Source organism: Nilaparvata lugens, chromosome 1 (genome assembly GCF_014356525.2).
Source record: "Nilaparvata lugens isolate BPH chromosome 1, ASM1435652v1, whole genome shotgun sequence".
Classification (NCBI taxonomy): Eukaryota; Metazoa; Arthropoda; class Insecta; order Hemiptera; family Delphacidae; genus Nilaparvata; species Nilaparvata lugens.
In genome coordinates this window covers 80,500,693-80,519,605 of record NC_052504.1, presented here as the reverse complement: position 1 = coordinate 80,519,605, position 18,913 = coordinate 80,500,693, and the positions used below count along the sequence as shown (strand labels likewise).

General features: G+C 33.6%; 1 protein-coding gene across 4 annotated transcripts in view; it reads right to left on the bottom strand.

Annotated features, from left to right (window-relative positions):
- Positions 1-18,147, bottom strand: part of LOC111055656 (ephrin type-B receptor 1-B) — a 318,970-nt gene extending 300,823 nt beyond the window's left edge. For all 4 annotated transcript variants that reach the window (XR_005573871.1, XM_039444682.1, XM_039444678.1 and 1 more), the window contains exon 1: positions 17,646-18,147. The gene's annotated coding sequence lies outside the window, so the exon portion shown is untranslated. The remainder of the gene's footprint in view (positions 1-17,645) is intronic.
- Positions 18,148-18,913: the final 766 nt, after the last annotated feature.

Genomic DNA, 18,913 nt, shown 5'->3' with positions numbered 1-18,913 from the left:
TTAAGTTAACAATTATTGTATACAAATATTCTAGATTCCTTGGTTTGATGTGGTTTGAAAATAAACCAAACAAACCAGTTCATAAGCTGAGCTCAAAATGATCTAGAAGTCGAGGTAAAGTGGAGTGAAGTGCATACAAACTGTTCATTGGGATTTCATTAGACGACAGATGAGTGTGTGGTAGGTACTTAACTAGATTAGAACTTCGTACTTAACACTAAGCAAATGACTAAGTTCGGCACAACTTGGCAACTTCGGCTTGCCGGCTGTTTGCAGCTCCACTCTGTAATTGGCATTCTTTCTGTTGATGAACTTCGAAGGAAAGTTTCCAACTTTTAAAAGGTGATGGTGAGTGAGTGGAAGGTGGAAAAGTAAATCCCATTTGGGTTTCGTTTGTTTTTAGAAAGAGAGGAACAAGATAGAAAGTAGATAGGAGAGTACAAGTAGGGAGTAGGAAAGTATGGAGGTTGAAGGGAGGGAGGAGGAAATGGTAGAAACTTGGGAGAAGAGGAAATGTGGAAGAAATGCAAGAGGAGAAAAGGTATTGGAAGATGGAGAAAAAACAGAGAATGAAAAATTGATGGAAAGGAAGAAGCGGGTTAACAAGGAGAACCTTAAAGGAATAACAGGGACACAAATAAGTAGGAGGATTGGGAAGACAATAAGAAAGGACGAAAATGAAAAGGGGGATTAGAATACAAGAAGGAGAAGAAGATGGAGAAGAAGAAGAAGGAGAAGAAGAAGAAGAGGAAGAAGAAGAAGAAGTAGAGGAAGAGGAAGAGGAGGAGGTGGAGGTGGAGGAGGAGGAGGAGGAAGAATAAGAAGACGAAGAGGGAAAAGAAGAAAACGAACAGAAGGAAAAAGAAGTAGGAGAAACGGGAATGGCATAGGAGTACGAAAGGAGAGATGAGAGGTGAAAAAAGATAAGAAAGTCTTAGCAAACAATGATCTGTCTAGTAACTTGTAATGAATTTCCTAATTCAAGAGTTCAGCTTGGCTCATTTTCAGTGCTGTCTGCAGTCTGCACTCCTTCGTCTTCTCAGCTAAAAGATGCTGAAAGGATTCCAATTTTGTTTCTTTTCACTCTCGCTCCATCTCTTTCCTTCCTTCTTCCTTGTTACCCGTGTTCTATACACCTCTCTCTCACACACCTGGATGGTCCACGTAGTTTTTAAAAACTTATTAAACGTCAAGACTGTAGAAGCAGATAACAAGGCAGTTGAGGCTGACTTTTTGAGTTACACAAACTTAATGGATTCTCTTGTTTGCTTTGACGGTTGTTTGTCTTTCTCTTCCTCTCCTCACAAAATACATCTACTAGATCCAGGGAGAAGCACAAGACCCAACTTCAATTGAATTTTTAAACATTTCGAATCAGCTAATACAAGTTTTCAAGTTTTGTTGCACAGAACAAACGACTCAAGAGCCTAATCTATGAGAGCTCTAAAACATAGTGAAAGTTTTCTGCCAAAGGAGAATTGACTGAACTTATCAAAACTCTACAACTGGATTTATCTGTGGATTAAATTTTTAAACATTTCGAATCAGCTAATACAAGTTTCTAAGTGTTTTTGCACAGAACAAACGTCTCAAGAACGTATATCATCTATGAGAACTCTAAAACATAGTGAACGTTTTCTGCCAAAGGAGAATTGACTGAACTTATCAATACTCTACAATTGGATTTATCACTGACATATTAAAATTCCTCTATACGTGTTATAGTAGCGATGGAAATATTATTAATGGAGAAAAATTGTTTGTTTTTCACGAAAGTAATAAGCCCACTTCATGTGACATAAAATATATCTTATTATGAGAACACTCTAAAAAAGGATAAGCACCAAGAAAGGTGCGTGAAGATTGTATTCAGGGCCTGGTGACAACTCAAGATTGGTCAACTCAGAAATTGTTGATAAACTGTTTATAAACAGAATATAATGTCGACGTTCATAATTATGAATTCTTGAAGATCCATTGATGTAACAAGTATATTACAGATGGAATTAAATAGAGAATGCATTTATTCAAATGCTAATTAATATATAATTATTATTTAACGAAAATCCTAAATAAATGCTGCAAATCACCCCGAAGACCTCTGCTGCATTGACAACAGGGTTAACAGCTAGATGGAAATTCGATGAGAACTACTATCCAAAAATTAGTTTTGGATAAATGCTAAATTTTTAATAAAAAATGCCAATTTTTGGATAGTAGTTCTCATCGAATTTCCATCCAGCTGTTAACCCTGTTGTCAATGTCTGCAGTAGCAGAAGTCTTCGGGGTGATTTGCAGCATTTATTTAGGATTTTCGTTAGATAATAATTATAACAAGTATATTATTTTGATAACTAACCTTTATAACTAAAATTACATAAATACACAAATTACATAATATTACACAAATTACCTTTATAACTAAATTTATCATACCTGTTTTAGAAAAGAATATTATATTATGATCACCCCGACACATACTATTATAGTGGGGTATCATAATTAGGACCAAGTTTATTATTAGCAATATTTTTATGTATATTGAATATTGTAATAATTATGTATATTTTTTGTCAATAAACTCCTCTGGTTGCAATTCATTGCCAATCAGAAAAATTGACATAATGTACAAATCAGAGAAAATGACATATAGAGACTAGTCTTTTTCTATTTGATTTATCATAAAAGTAGCGAAATCATGCTAGGATAACACCGTCCAATGGAGAAATTGATTTTATTAGTCAATCCTTCCATATTTTCGAATATAAAGTTTTATTTTGTTAGTTTTGTCAAGAAGGAAACATTAACTAAGCTTTCACGGGGCACCCTATACATAATGTACCTACGTGAGATTTTTGCCGTGATAAGACCTGAAATTTTGGGGGAGAAAATGGTCACGCGAGTCTGTATGAAAGTGACTAAATAGAGACATTTGCATCACGCACTCCGTATAGTATTCCTCGAGAGGGTTGATGGAAACTGAAAACTACAAATTATTCTACAAAATTACTGTTAGTGAAAGCCTAAACTAGGCACTGCCCTCTCCTCACACCTGTACGGCTTCTGTTATCGATTAGTGCAATTATAATCCATCATACTTGAATTGTATGAGTGACAGGAGGGGGGAGGTTGTCTGGGTCCTCCCCCACTCCCACCACCTTGCTGCAACCAGGCGATAATTGATTTTAGTCAAGCTAATCGTATTTTTGAAACTATCAACCAAAACTTCAAATACACAGGGAGGCTAAACAATCCTTATCACATGGTTGAGTGGTGGAATTAACATTGCTGAACCTCAAATTGCCACAACGTGAAGTAAATGAGCCATTCTTAGTATAAATAAATGAGTGATTAGAAGTGAATTAGTGAATAAAACTCATAAAGTATTGAATAGATGTTCTTGATTCGTTACGAACAGCGTTACAAATTTCAAAATTCAGCGTTTGATTTGAAGATTCAATGCCGGTTGCACAAAAGCCGGTTAAATTTTAACCGTGATTAATTCCACGAGAACCAATCAGAGAAGGCTATATGATTACAAACTACTACTACTACACTTAATGATTGTTATGAGCAAGGTGATTGCCATTAATTTTTTTTTGAAAATGATGTAGCATTCTACAGTATTTCACACGATTGAGGATTGAGTTCAACAAATTGATGTATTTAACAAAAAATAGTGATATGATATCTGTCAGATAAAAATGAAGTTTTCCATTAGATTTCATCATATCGATTCCTGTACTATGTAATCTGACAAAGAAAAGTCAGATATGCACATAAATACATTTTATTTATACTTGTGTGATGGATATAACAAGTGAATTGAACTGAAATAAGAATTGAAATGAAAAACTCATTAATTTAGCTATTTTAAAACACCAGAAATAAATTATCTCGTAATCATGGGTGATACCAGAGACAAAAAAATAGGTATCTTTATATAATTAGAATCTCTATAATAATTAAACGGTATATTTACTCTATGGTGATATCTACTTATTTATTTTTCTGAAAACTTTTTTTTAAAAGTTTCTTCATAATTTATTTCATTTTTAATTTTACCACTTCATTTGCATCTTTCCTTATCACCTACGGATATTCTATGCACATCCTAATGTTCTTCGCTTTCCGAGCCATTTTCGTTTTCACTTTTTCAATAACTTTCTCCTCCTCCATTTTCATGACTGCTTACTCTGTATTACCTTACACACTATTCAGTATCTCCTACTTCTCTCCACTCTCACGTCCACTAAAGAAACTCAGATTTATTTATTCACCTTGACTTATTCTTTTTCTTCTAATGTGCTGTGTCATTTATCACAGATTGTGATAAAGTCTCTAATTCTCTCTCTCACTTTCCGTCTCCTTCCTAGGCTTTGCAAGTAGGCAGCACCCTACCAAAATTACCGTAGCGACAGAACAGTTCTGTCAATGTCCCCCCCTCTCCCACACCACCAAACCTTTTCCGCGACACTTGTCATCTCCCCCCCCCACAACTCAGAATTAAGTCTCCCTCGAAAAAATCCTTACCTCGAATAAAAAAACGAAATCAGGTCTACTTTTCACGCCCCTCCCATTCCTGTATATTACTTGAAGCATGCACTCTCGATTTTTCTTATTGGGGTTTCTTTATTTTCTCAACAGTTCCCCAGATTTATTATAGCATTCCCTCGCCCCTCTCTTCAACCATCGATAACCCCCTCTCAACGATGGCAAAAAAACTAGAGAAAAATCACGCAGAAAAATCGCTTCTAATTCGATGAAAAATTGTCTGCACAAAATGAATAGTAGGCTGTTTGAAAGACCCCCTCTTATTGACATATTTGTGGGAGGAAAAGGGGTGGATGACAAGAGAGAAGGAACTTGCAGAAGACGTGTAACTAAAGTAAGGGAGAGTGATAAAGAAAGAAGAAAATGGGGAAATAGGAACGAACCCAAAAAGAGAACTAGAAACTAATTTCTTAACCAATGGAGGAAGAAAAAATCAAAATCATAATTTTATTCATCTTACTTTACGTTAAGAATAGCTGTAAAAATAGACTGGTTTTGTCCACAATTACCACTCACTTTCAATCACTTAAATTGCTTTCTAATAAGTGTTTCCAGGGTTAGAAAAAGATTCAGATGGAACTGTAAGGGTTAATGATCCTAGAGATATTGTAATACAGTCCAGTAAATTAAATAGGGTTATAGGACATTTAAGGAAGCCCAATTGGTGAGAATCAAATCATGATTATATTTAATACTATACTCTGTACAAATTAAATTCAGACTTGGAGGAATATTCGGCGCGGAGAAATGGAGGGAGATCATCCAATTACAGTGATGGATAGAGTCATAGGTAGAAGCGCAGTTGCCAATTTGTCGATTAGAGTCAGTCGACTGAAAGATTCCAGACAGGAAACTCCGTAAGTTTAACATGAGCGCTTGAAATTAGAGGAATGCTTGCCGGTTAGAACGGCAACTTCGCAGCCGATGTATCCCTACCTCTGTATGCCTTCTCTGCTGCGCATGTCCATCCCAAGTCACAAGTTAATTTGTACAGAGTATAGTTTCAACGTTTTTTGGTTTTCCTACACCAAAATCCAACGTCATAATTATTATTATACACTACTTATCCCTGATCTAGTAGAGAGTTAGTGGGAAGGATACTTCGAATATTCTTTCTGAAGAATGGACATTGATATGTCCAAAGCACCGCCAATTTATGTAGATGCATTCCAATATTATCTATTTCATCTATAGTTATTCAAATTCCTTTTTTTCATATCATATACAGCTCAATAATTATTTTCTTAATTTATATTTTGTAAATTCATCTATAATTTTGCTGTATTGTAAGCTATTGTATATAAGTGTATAAGCCAGTATATATTGTAATCTACATAAATAAAGTACTCAATCAATCAATCTTTAGAGCTCCTATTTTCTTCATAAGAATTTTCCATCATTTCATCCCTGTACCATTCTGGTGTTTTCCATTCGAGTTTCAATCATGCTTGATCTATAAAGACTAGGGTCAGAAAAAATACTATAAATGCGTAGGCCCAAGTATATAATCCCAAGAAAATGCAATAAATCTAAAATTTATCAGAATTCAGAAAGGGTTATTACAGTAATCCAATAACAAGTCAAGAAATAATATTTCAACTCATGGCAAAGGAGAACGCCGTGCCTTTTTTAATAATAATTCACTAGCGATGCAATCTTATCAAGCCAGTCAGTCAGGACTTGAGAAATTAAATTGTGTGCTTTAAAAACAACTTTATTGCATTCCGCAATGTACAGTTTTGCGCTAACACGGCAGAGCTTAGTCTAGCGGAACTCATTTCGCGTTTCTTCTTTTCCAACTTACCTGTATTTACCTTCACTTTTTCAGTTTTCTGCTTTTTCTTCTACTATACTTAGTAGTAGTAATATGAGTCGTTCTTATACTTTTATATTCGTTCTTATACTCCCCTTCTACTCTGGATTCTCTCTCACTCCTTTTTTCGTCAAACTGTGATTCGTTCCAACCCTGATCTTGGAAGCTCCTTATTTATTTATTAGAATTTTCCATTAATTCATTTCATCCCTTCCCATCTTGTTTTTTATTGAAGTCTCAATCAATGTCCTCTCCTTCTTCTTCCTTCTCATTGAATTTCACTTTTAGACGTTCATCAACTTTGAACAATTTCTCGTACTTGAGATATTCTTACAATTTTTATTCTCATCTTCATTATCTCTATTGTTTTGCCAATATTCTACTATTGTCTAATCCTTCTCATTCGTCTTTTTCATCAATCTCCTTCTTTGTTTGAATTATAGTTTATGCTGCTACTCAATCATTTTAGCTGTTTCTCCTTTCGTATCAATTTCTTCTAGTATCATATCTCTTTTCTCTTCCACACCAAGTTCTTCTCTACTTTTTAAAGGACTCTCAATTTTATTTTGAGTTGTGAATAAAAATTGTGATTTAGACTTAAATCATCCTTTCTCCTTCTTTGTATCATGTGGACCTTTTGAGAATTTTCTTTCTTCTTTTCTCCCTCTTCTATATTCCTCTCCCTTTTTCATCATTCTCATCCTGATTTCTCTTCTTCTCTCCCTAATTCTCTTCTTCCTCCTCTATGATCACCCGTACTGTCCAACACCACCTGTATATTTCACCTTCACTTTTTCCACTCACTCTCTCTTTCTCCTGCGATACTTCATCCTCTTCCATTCTATTCCGACATCATTATTGAGCCGATAATATTTTATTTATTATTAGTGTCGTGGCAAAGCCTCATTTCTCAGTTTTAACCGAGTGCACGATCCACTGCACGGCAATGTGAAGAAAAAGTTGTGCACTTAACAAGTCACGGGACGAGGTGTGCAAAATATGAAGTAGGACTTATTCTGTTGCCGCGCTTAGCGCAGGTCTCTGCCGCTGGATAAGTACTTCACTTGACTTATTTTCTCAACTTTTAATTCCAGATGCATGCTGTTGCATGACTTGCATGTTGCCGCGAAATAAAAGTGTCGTTAGGAAAGTGTCGACAGTTGTTGGAATGAATGATGTGATCGCCTTGGGAGACTTGTAGCATTGGACGCGTTTCTGCACTGTAGTTCATTATCAGTCTAGTATTTCAATGTTGATAGCAATGGATACTCAACATCAAGATATGAAAAAAAACTGAGAAATACGGATATATGGTTGCACAACTAAAGCCTGTTAAATTTTAATCATGATTAAATGCCACGAGAACCAATCAGAGAAGGCTTTTTTGGAACTAAGGTTTCCCTGATTGGTTTCTCTTTTGGAACCTTCGTTCCAAAAAAGCCTTCTCTGATTGGTTCTCGTGGATTTAATCAAGGTTGAAATCTAACATGCTTTTTTGCAACTGGGCCTATGAAAATTTGTTGCCATTGTCAACAGTATTTTGAGAATACAAGTTTTTCCCACAACTGAAATTTGATCCAGTTGAGAATTTATTGATCAGTTTTTGTTGATTCATTCAAATACAGCACATCCAAAACTCAGAGTTTTATTATATAGGCTAATCTTTTACTCGCCGATTTTCTCACATTTAATCTTCATCTCATGTGGCTCAATAATCATCGAAAGAAGGAATTTGGTCGAACAAACATGATTTTTTTAATAAACATTCGCATTGAAATTGTCATTTATTTGATAATTGTGATAGAATCGTTAAATCCTCTATTCATTTGATATTGTGAGAAACAGAATATCCTACAATAGTTAAGAATTTCTAATTCAGATTATCTTGTTATTGAACCAACTTTACCTAGATACAGTTCAGCACTTATCTACCATAACAAACCTGAAATATAAATCATCATCAATTTCTCTTGAGAAATTGTACAGAGAAAGAAGATTTTGAATCGAAACGGGTATCTATCTTAGATAGGAACACTAAATCCTTGATTACTCAGTCTGATTTTATAAGAAATAACCTATACAACAGAAATTATCAAGTGCGGTGATATTAAGTGCAATATTCGACTATGATTTGGTATTTTAATAATTCTAAATTCAAAAATTTTAGCTCATATATATTTTTGGACAGAACTTTGAACTTTAACTTTCCTCAGTAAGAACATAACCTAGTAGTTCATAAATCTTTAGTAGTTCAGCTGAAGATGTGGTAGGTTTTACCATGAAACCTGGTACTGAATTATAAATTAATTTTCGAATAAATAAAAGTGGTATTGACAATATCAAAGTCTTATTCTTTCAAGAACATAACCTATTTTTTCGGACATTTTATTATTTATCAAAATTTGGGAACAGAATAGTTTTGGGCCTGTTGTTCTATCCCGATCATATTCATATGATTTGTAATTGTATCAAAAATAAATAAATAAATCTCTAATGCGATTATCTTCTTATGGAATTAGCAATACCTAGAAGTAGTTTAGCACTATAAACCTTGAAATATAAATATGTTCTATGTTGCCAAGATTCTCAAAGTGTTCAGCACTATTCTTCAATTTATTACAAACTTTGTAATCAAAATTTACACTAATTTCCTTATGAGAATTGTACATTGAGAAGGAATAGCTGTAGAAGGAAGATCAGAATAAGATCAAGAATATAATTGAAAGATTTATTAGAATAAGAGGATGATGATAATGAAGGAAGAGGAAACGAAGAAGAAGAAGAAGAAGAAGAAGAAGAAGAAGAAGAAGAAGAAGAAGAAGAAGAAGAAGAAGAAGAAGAAGAAGAAGAAAAGTTGAAGAGAAGTGCATAGCATGTTCATCTTCAGTGGTTGATTATTGTCAGGGACCATCGTACTCTGTTAGGCCAACTATGCTCCTGCTGCTATAGTTGAGTTCAACCAGTTCGTTCTTCTTCTTCTTCGTCTTCATCATCATCTTCACCAACTCCTCCTCTTCCTCTTCATAATCTTTACTCTCATATTCTCCTTCTTCTCACTGGTTTATTCGCCGGCCGGCTGGATGTTGGTCTCTCTGCGTTTCTGGATATTGGCCAATCTTTACTTTTTCTTTCTGTTCTTCCACTTTGTCTACCTCCAGGCATTCACCGGTTTACCGGCCCACTACTCCTACGAATCTCTTCTTCTTTTTCTTGCTCCTCATTATTTTTATTCTGTGCAGTTCTTTTTTTCTTCATTATCCCCTCCTTTTCATCTGTGGCTTGATTCCAGTTGGTGATCATCATCATCATCATCATCAGTCTCTGCTGTCCTCTGTTCGGTTGGTTGTTCGTGAAGTGTAATGTCTACCAGCGCTCTCTCTAGAGCAGATCTCTAGAACGATGTGTTTTAAAAGACTATCGAGGCTTCTACATGGTCACTACGGTGTACCTTTATCAGCACAACCACTATTATGCAGCTACTACCTACAGTGCCTTTCATAAACTTACTTGTGTTCTTACTTCCTATCATCTCCTTCATGCTTCCACTTATAATCCCCCATGATTACCATATATTAACCCATGATAGATGATATTATCTTACATATAAATTATCAACAAGAGAATTTTCCATGCACAACCACCCTGAGTAGTTCAAAATTAGTAAGCAACCCCATATAATCAAATAATATATTTCATGCATCTTTCCCCCTAATTCATTCAGCAAGAATGTGCTCATAGTTCATGTAGGCAACTATAAACGACAATGTATTTAAACGTTCGAAATAGTTAAGCATGAAATGATTATTATTCGCCATGGATTTACAATTATTATGAATAATTAATATCATAATTATCAATTTAAAAAAATCTAAACGCCAAGCTTATATAAGCTTATATGACCACAGATCTGGCCCACCCCTCTTCATCATCACCATTTTTAGAGCCAATAGTGCTGAACTGTAATTTCATCTTGGTAAATGTATTATTTAAAAAGTAGCCTAATAAGTGGATCGTTAATAAGTATAATCATAAGTACTTCAAATCGGAACTGAAAAAAGGAAAATTACATACAGAGGAGTGTGAGAGTACAAGTTGACTTGAACCCATGTTTGTAAAATGAAGTCTGAGTTTTCTGAGAGTTTTTCATTCTCTAAAAAATCACTTTTACACTTTAAAAGTTTATTACACTTTGCTGTACTGTAAAGTACTCCGATCTTGACGTCCTATAATAAAACAGCAGGATAGGAGTTGAAACAGATCTAAAAAGGAATTGGTGAGATGTAAAAACGAGGATAGAGTAGGAAGAAAAAGGAAATAAGTAGATAAAAGCATGTAAGAAAAAGTCAATGATCTTCCAAGTATTTATCATTAGAATGCAGTTGAAACGGAAAGATGGCAAGCTTTAGGTTTTATATTTTGAATAATTTGACCGCTAGTGAAATAAACATATCAACTAAAACTCGTATATAGTATTATCAACTGGATTCAGTAAGGATGGTTTAATAAAATGGAAAAGAACAAACTAAAATCATTACACTTTTCACGGCAAAACAGGTTTAGAAATGAACATAACCTACCACATAAAGTTCATTTAGTTTTATGTTGAAATAGTAGGCCTACCAGTCAGTGAATATGAAAAACAAAAATTGTACCATATACGTGCAGGAGATACTGAATAATAAATAAAAATAAAAAACCTCCAGTCGTTGAGACAGGAAAATATCAAGTCTCATTTTGTTTCATCTTTGTAGGTTTTATTTTATTGAATTTAGTGTCAAATAAATTCTCAGGTTGTTGAATATTTAAATTGATAAATTCAATTTACTCGAACCTCTTCTACTGTTAAACCAGTATTATGAATCACTATGCTTGTTCTGCAGTCTGAATTAATGTTAGATAGCCTCCCTTTAATTAGCAATCTACATATTCTTTATGATTCACTTTTAAATTACAACCTGACAACACTTTTCTGATAAGTTTCGAGAATTTTTCTGAGATTATAATAATTCATCAAATCAATGGTTTGATTTATCCAATTAGGCCTACAGGAAGTTTATCATATTTTAATAGATAGTGAGTAGGCCAACTCATGGATTTAAGAAACTGAAAAATTTATAGTTATTACTCTTTTTAGATCAAATTGATTGATTCTCATCAACAAATGAAGTGAGAAATGAATTTTTGTGTGAAGGATATTCATCTCTTTCTAATTGAGGAATCATGACTATTTCTGTCTTTCTAACACAATATTTTTAGATAAATTATTTGTTTGGAGCAATAAAAATAACTTGAAAACAAGCAATTTAAATGTAGATTCATCTCTTTCTCTTCTATGTATCTTCTAATCATCATAATTAATTCATCATTCATCCCCTCATCATCACCTAGGCTCAAAATAATACAAGAAAGTTGCCTTTGTAAATAGATAAATGAATGAAAAAAATGATTAATTAAATAATTATCTCTATTCCTCTCTGGATGGAATTCAACCACCAAATGCGGAAGCATAAGCTTGAGACATTCTGATAAGTTTTAATAAGTTAAGAGCTTTAATAGGTGATTTATATTAAGTACGATGATTTACATTCAATGACGAAACTCAAAGATTTATAGTCTGATATCACATTGAAAGAGCATTATAAATAATTTTAAAATGAATTGAGTAAAACCAAATATCGAGGAAAACAAAGCCAATCAATCACAAAGTTTTATCGCTTTTAAATTTTAAATCAATAAGATGTACTACGAATAAAACAACACACATAAGACGTAGCCTACTATATTTACTAATTTCATGTCACATTTTTGACTGCTCATGAATTATTGGATTAGATAGCAAAGCATTACTAAATAATGCAGTGATCAATCAAATTATCTTGTGTGCATTTGGTAGGCTCGTAGATTAAATGCTTTTCAATCGTATTCCTATATTAGAGATATGATGTGGGATAAATCATCATAAGTGACACAATGAATCATCCTTTTAGAAAAGACTTTGCCTGACGATCAATTAAGTAGATAGATGAACCCTCAGTTCGACTGTTTTGCTTTTGTATAGTTCTATAGTCTAGGTTTCTAATTGAATTGATTGACTCAATTGAACAGTGATTCTTGAATTGATAAGTGGCCCCACGTGCCTTGATCGGCGCCTAGAATCAGTTTATCCAAACGATTTGCTATGGAATGGAATTGGAATGCTATATTTTGTTTTTATTTTTATTGAGGCAATAAAAATAACTTAAAAACAAGAAATTTGATAGTAGATGATCTCTTTCTCGCTCTCTCTCTTTCTGTATATCTTTCTCTTCTATTATTTATATTCTAATAATGCTTTTGAAAACTTTCAGATGAATTAGCAGATATTTGTTCAGCATTTGGTTTTCAGATGTATGCCAAATACAGAAGCTGATTAGCATATACTCACAGTGAGTGAGTAGAAATATTACGGAGCTAAGCTATCTTGATAAAATAAATTACTATGCCTGGCCCAGTAAAAACTAGAGTAACGGTCAGATTTTATAGTTTTCCTATTGGAATAGTATATAGATTTAAATATAGAAGATTGCAAATCTCTCCACAATTTTACCAATACAGTTCGTAGAAGGTTCTGGTGTCAAATTCATGTTGAGAACTGAGGTTCATAGCTTAAAAATTTGATTTTTTAAGAGAAAGTTGCCAGTTTGAGGAGTTTGAGGAGCACTGCTTCATCTTGGAATGAATTTCATAATAATTTTGAAAATAATGAACGTTGGCAGGAGTAGATTTAACAATGGAAAACTGTTGATGATAGTTGTTGTTGACAACCTATACTCTGAATCTCACATTATAAATTACTTTTCTCACATTTTTGTTATGACTCCAATGAATTCATGACATCATTACCCATCGATCGATTTCTATTCAACATAACTAATAAAGTAAATAAAAGACTAAGAAATTAATATGAATAATTTCCACAATATCGACTTCTCAACTATACAAAAAGTGAACTAATAAATAATATTCTCCCAAGAAACTCATCAGTAGAGCCTCGTTTCCTAGATTCCTAGGCTTATAGCCTAGCCTATTTTCCTAGGCATATAGGCTAGCATACTTACATAGGCTTATTTATAAACAATAAACTAAATAATAATATTAATAATATCGTGTGACCTGGCTGGCTCAGGTCTGGTGTCAGAGTTTTCAGGTCGCAACTGATCAATTTCAGTTTAACAATAAACTAGTTTAGTTTATAAATATAAACCAAAAGGTGGAATAAACTGCAATGCGTATTGAATAACGTTTTCAAATATTTTATGTGTATAGACAAGGATGAGGTCGAAATACAGTATAACAAAAAGTATGGAAACAAACACTATGCTAGAGAAACAGCCCTGTAAAATAACGGTACCATGACGGTGGTTTACAAAATCGTCAACAAAACCAAACGAAACAAAACTTAGTAGTTCTCACACTGAAGAGAATGTGTTGAAGTTTTCTCCCATTATGTACGTTCACAATACAGGATAGTGTATTGTATAGGATCATTAGACAAAAGTAGCAAGTCTCCAAAATTCGTCACAACCATTCTGAATGAATACAAGTTGGGGAAAGATGAATGAGAATATGTTGAGAATTCCAAGAAAAGTAGTAGGGTGGTGTAGGGTAGAGTGGAGTCCAACCTCCAAGAGTACCTTGGTATACTATACTAGTAGTTCTGTGAACAGTAGACCTCACGCAGTATTCTCATCCACAAGTACCTGATTAAAACTATAGACCTTATGGAAATACAGCAATAGACTGGCTTCTATCATCTGTGTAATCACTTGTCAGCTGATTTATGATGAATAATAATTCTAGTCTGATTTTTACTCTAATATTGGCGTATGAAGGAGGCTCCTTTTTCCTTTTATATTATCCTTGAAATGCAAAATTTCCAAAAACCTTGTATATATGTCGACGCACAATTAAATATATCTGTCAAATTTCATGAAAATCTATTACCGCGTTTCGCCGTAAATGCGCAACATAAAAACATTTAAACATTAAGAGAAAATCCAAACCGTCGACTTGAATCTTAGACCTCACTTCGCTCGGTCAAATATTATAGTAAAGTACGAAATACAGAGTTTATTCGTCTGAGAAACAGAGAGAGTTGTTTTGTTACGATGTACTGAAGAAATTTATAAACGAAATTCACAACAAACTGGTTGTATATTTGAACTGAGAGAGATACACGTATCTCGTCTGGAGTCACTTATACACTCTCATAATAACTCCTTGTAAAGTAAAATTGAAGTTTTATACTACTTATTGAAAAAATTACATACTGTGGGGATCATAGTGAGTAGAAGAAAGAGGAGCAGAGATTAATCACCAGTGATTCACTAATCAGTAGAACACCGATAAAATGGATTCCTTGACCCTTGTGATTATTTATCATTATTTGTTTTAAATCCATTGTACTCAGACAAGAAGCAATAAAAATAAAGCCCATTGTTCCCTTGATATACTTTAAAATATTACATCAATAATGGTATTCGTTTTAATTCAGATGTAAATAGTATCAACTTTGTGGAGTCATAAACACTCATGTATGAATAGAAGCAGTGTAGTTTATAGCATCACAATAGTCAGAGGACTATATTGAGGAGCTGTCAGTCTATACGTTCTGTTCTCTGTGGGTAGAAAGGGTTTCATACAAAAGAATACGGTCAGTTTGGGTGAAGAAACAAACAGTTCATTCAAAATATTGTTGAAACCCAAACTAGAAATCCCCAAACTAAACAACATAGTACGGTACTTTCTGCTACCCCACATTTTTACGCCTAGTACCGTTTAGTAGAATTCTGTTAGAAGGGTGAACCATTGTTCAAGCTGTTTTCATCAAGGCTTGACAATGAAATATTTGGTTGAATCTGTTTGGGATTTTCTTAGTTTCTCTTCCAAAATTATTTTTGTTCAAAACTGACCCTTCAAGTGTTGAAAGGCATGAGAAAACATTTAATTTCACATTTTTCACGTTTTCAAGTTTTGATTAGTAGGTACCAAAATTATTGATGAAAAATTTGGTACCGATAAATTGAAGATCTGCTACTTCTAGGGTTAGCTCCACCAATAGCATTGTACCTAGGTAAAAAATCTAGGTACAATTCTATGGTTCCACCTTAGTGTCAGGAAAAACAATTTGACAATATCACAGTTTGGACAATAAATTTAATTTACACATTATGATAAATTATAAATAAATAATAAACATAAAATTGGATTTCGAGACATCACACTAATCAGGTAGCCTAATAAGAATATTTTATAACTTTAGTGAGAAAAGTGAAGATTCAAGTACAGCTGATAACATGCACCAAATAGTTGATCGTTGCATTGTTGCATAATGATAAGTAGAGTGAGTGCATTCAGTTATATTACAAATTGTCGGAAGTACATAATTACTTGGTAAGATAGTGATATCGGCTGATAAGTCCAACCAAATAGAATTCTGGAAAAACACTTGCTACCTAGTTATTTTTTTTAAGGAAATCAGTAGTTCAACTCACAATGTTTTAAATTTAACCATTAACGATAACGAACAATTAGATGATTAACATAAGTTTCTGTAGGAGTCAAGTCATCACACAGGAATGTCAACTATTTGTTCTCTGAATAAATTTATTGAACTTCAAGTGTAAGCTCAAGAGAACAATCAGAGAGTCACTACTATAGTTTTTAAATTCCAATAGTATGATCAATTGAATTACTTATTGCTTTCAAATGAAAAATTCATTTAAATAACATTCAGTTTAATGTTACCTTGCCAATTTGGATTATTTTTAACTATAGCCTACATTTATGAATATGAATCGTATTAACTGAATTTTTGAAGGTTTCAGAATGCTTTTTCAGAAAAAGTTTAAGATCGTAATATTAAAGAAATGAGAAATCATATTATTGATTTAGATTATTTTTTACTATTAAATTTATTAATATGAATCATATTAAGAGTATTTTTGAAGGTTTCAGAATGCTTTTTCAGAAAAAGTTTAAGATCATATATTAGTAACGAATCATACTATTTTCATCAGTTTTCGAAATAGGTTTCTTACAGATTAGTCATTGTAGATAACAGTTGATATAATTTTAGGCGCTTATATTGTCTAATGCGTCAACTGACAGTAAATTAGTTTTATTATTATTGCATTATCAGTAGGAATGACCTGCAGGTCATGTTATCAAAGCCATAGCGTTACTGCTCGATATTCAATGAAGAAACTCATTAATGTGATTTTTGAAGTCCTTATCATGTTAAAAATGATATTTGTAATTTATAGACTCTATTTGAAAATACTGTAACTTGTTACGATTCTATTGAAATATGGTGGGAAACTGACGTTAATATGTGTGCATGTATTCAGGGTTTGGGTCGAATAAGTTATTTAGGCTAGATACAATAACGAGAAGGCCTACCTATTCAACTAATTCAATATTCTAACCAGCAAAATAATTAGATGGATGAGCGGGAGCCAAAATTAATTATTATCAAACAGATTTCGCGTAACTTTCAACTACTTTTAACTACTAATACTGTAGTATGAAGATAAGTCAAGAAATATGAAAAACCAAAATAGGACACAAATAAACGCCTTGAAAAAAGTGTTTTTCTAGACAGAACGATCACAGAAAACACATTGAAATGATCTTGAACAAGTCTAAATTAGCATGGGAAAACGTTATTCCATGACGAGGACCTCTCATTCACATTAGGTCCTGATGTCAGGTATTCATTATAAATGTGCTATTTTTGTGTGTTGACTGTTTATAACACTACAAAATTCCGACTTGTGAACTCTTTCATATGAGTTCAAAACTTGAACAAAGGTGACTTGAAATATAAATAACATTATCCTAGTCGGGAATACAAATTACGGACGCTCCTCGTCTTTGACAGAAAGGATAGGAACACGAGCCAACATGTTCAGGTAGGTGGTACACGATCGTGAAAGCAGTTTACCGGTTACCGGTGAAGTCGGAACCTACCAAAAAGAGTATTGGTGTTTGGTGAAGGAATTCGCATACTGTTCAATGCTTCAAACACATATTAGCCAAGGTAGATATGATTTATGTGAGGAATTGAGCAATTGAATAATTTGGACCAAATTCAATCAATAGGTAGCCTAGTTGGTATAAAATAAAGAATATTTGAAGAAAGAGGTTAATAAAATATGAGTAGTATTTTAAGTATGATAAACTCTACAAAAAAGTAGTTTAATGGCATAGATGTCTAGAAAAAATGGATAAAAATTACCTTCAAGATAAAGTAGATCAAAACAAAACGGCTGTATTCCAAGAATCCACGATCCACAAAAGGAATATCCAACACCAATAAAGGCAACAACACAATTTCTATCGTCGGTGGTTGACAATTCACTTGGTAAACGATTATTTCATTCAAAAATATCACTAGAAACTAAATTCAATTGATTTCTAGATATTAGGCTGTGTTAAAAACAATGGAGAGTGAGGTAGTTAAAAATTTCTTCCACAACAAACCGGAGGGTCGGTCACAAAACTAACATCATCTTCATCACTAGGGTTTGAGGTTATCACGCACTACTGTGATCATTTTTCTAAAATAAACCACAACTGATTTTCGGTTCCCATCACTAATTAGTTACTAAACACTTGTAGTTGGTTCCGATTTTGTTTGTTTTTCACAATTAATTCACTAGATACACGCGAACTGAAAGACCAATTACTGACGGGAGTACCGCACGCAACCCGCTACTCTGGTCAACTGAAGAAGGGAAGCCGATAGAATTACAGTGTAGCCACCACACAGACACGAATTTACCCCACTTTCTCCAGTTTCTCCCTCCGCACAGCCGCTGCCAACCTTGTTGTTCCAGTCTTCGACATTCTCCATCTTGGTATGCTGGAATGGCTTGGGTTGGAACAGGACAAGGACCCGTCCATGGGGCTTCTAGAATGTAAAACGTCTCGAGTCCTTAGGCCTCATTACGCCCTCATATCCATTTATGATCATATTACAACAAAATTATAGTCAGAGATATTTTACTAATTATTATCAATGATCTCTTTCTTTTGGTTCCCACTTACATCCGAGTTGAACAAAAATATATTTGATAAAAGATATTGCTCATATTTATATCAAAGATTGTTCAAGATCAAATATCTCTACAGAAGATGAATGTGCGATGAGACCCAGGTTGGCGCATTCAGGAATTTGGCAGTGTAGGATATTAAACCAGTATAGGACTGACTAATTAGACTTATGGGGTAACTTAGTTGTTTCAAATGTCGTTTATCTCTTCTGTGGAATGAGGCCTCTTATTTTTTAGTCCAAAATATTTGAATAGACTATGATTTAGCTCAGATATAAGTTTCATGATCAGTTATAGATCAGTCTGTCAATATTCTATGCATGGATTCCCCGAATCGCTGCATTCTATACTTTAAATCAATGAGGAAGAATAAAATTATTCATGAATAGTAGCAGGAATAGTAAGACTTATTATATATTCTTTCATTTCGTGAAAGAATAAAAAGTATAAG